We start from the raw sequence: 3,642 nt of genomic DNA, 5'->3' as shown, positions 1-3,642 counted from the left end.
TGGAGTTACGTATTGCGCTTAAATCCACTACTTCCTGGGACTGTGCAGGCATCGTGACAATTCACGCCCATCACATAATCGTAAATATAACAGAGAAAAATTTAATTTAAAAAATTGCAATAACTAAAACGTAAAATATAAAAACCATCAGAAAATTTAAATAGAGCTTGTAGAAAAAATTAATTTAAAAAATTGTGAAAAGTTAAACGAAATCATATAAAAAAACTATTATAAAATTAAAAAAATAAAATTTAAATATAACTACAAGAAAAAGACGGCTTAAGTAGCATCGTGACTGCATTTCTTTTGCTACATTTTGCAATTAATTCAAAAGACACTTATTTTGTATATATAAAAAAAATTGCAATATTTAAAAAAGCTTGAAAAAACAAAACATCTTTTGATATAATTTATATATACCTAGTTTAAAAAAAAATCCACATGCCAAATTATTTAATAAATCTTTTATTTAACATAAAGGAACAAGCTATCATATAGACAAATTTTTAAAATAGTTTTTGCCCCCATCCTGTCATGTGAAGTGTAAGAGAGTCATCTATAATCTCCACCACACACATTTATTACTAATAGACTAAAGTATGATATTAATTATACTTAACAAACTCAATGTTATGGAGGTGTTTACTTGCCAAGTCTAATATATATTTAAAACCCATATTTTTGAAATATCATCCACATATTGGAAATATATGCAGTGGAAGCGATTAGTGAACCAAGTGTGTGGTGCGTATCAGTATGTCCACCTGTTCCTCCATTTCGCATACATAGGTCTCAAAATGATGTTTGCTTGTCGTCTATCCACTAATAATAATAATAATAATAATAATAATAGTGCATCATCAACTACACATCAAGGCAAGAGCTAGGAGGGACGAAAGGCAAGCCATTGGGCTCATGGATTGTGTAAAAATAATATGTATATATATATATATATTAAGCAAATTAATGCATATATATATATTATTTATGAAAATTTATTTATTCATCTATTTAATATTTTACAATTGATTTATATGTAGTAAAGTTTATTAGTTTAACCAGTCGGGTGTCATAAATTAGTAATATATAAATTTAAAAACCAACTAGTTAAATACTAGTAGATTTTTGCCAAAAACATATATTTGTAAAATTATGTAAAATTTTATTGTTTAGCCTTTTTCGCATATAATAAATTGATTATGACAGTAAAATAAATTTTAAAAATTTATTATTCTTCAACTTGATTTTCCATAAAAATTATTATTTAAAAATATATTTTTAGATAATTATGAAAATCTATTATTTGCATCTTTTGACGTTTTATTTGTCTTCTATTTAGTCCTTTTTAAAAACACAATTTAATCAAATTTCCGCCTTTCGCCTTCCTATTATTAAGAGTAATAATAATTTTTACTTTGAAATGCTGAAAACCTATGATAAAACAATTGCTATTTCACTCACTCCAAAATTAAAACTACTTTCGTCTTATATTATTAATAATAACAATAATAGTTTTTAAGAAAACCACCATAGCTATAATAAGCTAAATCAAAAATCTAGGAATTCAACCACGCGAATTATCCACATTTTTTAAATAAAAATGTGTTATAAAAAACAATGGCATATTGAAATCATTTATTCCCACCACCAACAATGAAGTGAAAAATAACCATTCTTATTAATTTTCTAAGAAAATATCAGTTTTATCAACTAATTAGTTTTATGTTTCTAGTTTTTAATAATATATATAAGCTTTAAAATTTTGAAACTAATAAATATTCATTACAATTGATAAACCAGCTTACTCATGTTTCCACGTCAAGCTGGTTTTATTATGAAAAACTACGTGACCTCTTTTCTCCTCCCTTGTCCATGAATATACTTTTATGGCTTTGATTACTGCTGTCACATGCATTATGTTGCGTTGTATTATTATTATTATTTTAATACAAGGGAGCTACACAGTAGCTAAACAAAACAACAAAAACTAGAAGAAAAGACCAGTATTAGCAACAACCATAAACCATCTAGACAAGTCCAAGCCCTATGAAAGAGGGTCCTCGCTGGGTTCATCCTCCAAAAATTGCCAACGCATCATCATGTTGCGTTTTGGCTGAAATACATCACTTCAAAGGGTCCAGAAAGAAAATTAGTGCACATATATGTATAAAAAGTAAGTAGTACCCCGTAGCTTGATATTTTGTGTTTTATATCTGACTTGAAAATGTTTTGAGTGTATGTTTGTTTCGAAGATTTGTAGCTACATGTAACCTATGAAATCACTTGTCTTTTTAAAACTCGTGATTGCTTTTTGGCGATTTCATTTTTCATGCTGTTGAAATTCCATCATTGAGGATTTTTAGTCGAAATAACCATAAAAAGCTAAATCAGCTTGAGTTCGAAACCGTGTATATGTATACATACATACCCTACGTATATAGACAAACAAATACATATATACTGTAAACATATACATATACACAATACATCAGACATATGCATATATACACACATACATATAGTTATACAAATACATATACATATATAGATTTATATAACAATACTATGTATTTCTACATATATGCATACGTATATGTATATATACACTTCTAGATATACATGTACATAATATGTTTACATATACAAATACACATATACATGCATGTATGAATATGCATATATGCATACATACACACATATACATATACTTATATAGATATATATACATATATGCATATATTCACATATATACATATATTTATATATATATATATATACTCATATACATATATGCATATATGCAGATATACAGACATATACATACACTTATACACATGTTTTCCAATTCTAGATTTACAAATCATTCCAAACAAACATAAAATCTTATAATACAGTAATTCCAGTTACATCCAACCAAACACAAGATTTGACTGCACTGTATTTTGAAACCAAGTATTTTCAATTACATTATAACTAGAAATCCACTGCATTTAGAATTATATCCAACCAAACATAGTCTAAGAGTATTCTACAAACAACTCCAAAGTTTGTTTTCTTTATATATATATATATATATATATATTTGCAATTGTGACAAGCATTATTAGGGGCATATGCATAGATCGAAAATTGAACATTGATAAGTGCTTGTGTGTTAAGAATGCGAAGTGTCCTTTCCTTACAATGAGCATTACTTTTATCAGGTTTAAGCGCTAATACATATGTATTTGTGTTCTTTTGCCAGGTAGGGTTGTGAAGCTATGTTTTAAGAAAAAAAGCCAAAAGTAGATCGCAAATGCACTATTTGAGGAAATCTTAGAAGGAACAAACGCGAAGACACAAGTTGAGCTCAAAGATACGTGAATGTGTGTCAACCTCCATGTATTCAAGCAATTACAATGATTTGGAGGGGCACAAGGGCAGTAATATTCGCGTATCCCGACTTGTGCATTGATAGCAAGATCTTCACAAATGAACCCGTTTATTGAAGAAACGATGCGATCTACGGCATAAACGTGTGCTCGTTTATGTTGCCTCGATGAAAAGTGGATTCAGAAGTGTTTTTGAAGGAGTACTGTAGCGGGTTAATGTGGTAAATCACTATAGCAATTTATTGTAGCATTTACTGTTCACAGCCAGCAG

The sequence above is a fragment of the Dioscorea cayenensis genome, chromosome 16, assembly GCF_009730915.1.
Source record: "Dioscorea cayenensis subsp. rotundata cultivar TDr96_F1 chromosome 16, TDr96_F1_v2_PseudoChromosome.rev07_lg8_w22 25.fasta, whole genome shotgun sequence".
NCBI classification, from domain to species: Eukaryota; Viridiplantae; Streptophyta; class Magnoliopsida; order Dioscoreales; family Dioscoreaceae; genus Dioscorea; species Dioscorea cayenensis.
Note: the sequence above shows the minus strand (reverse complement) of the source record.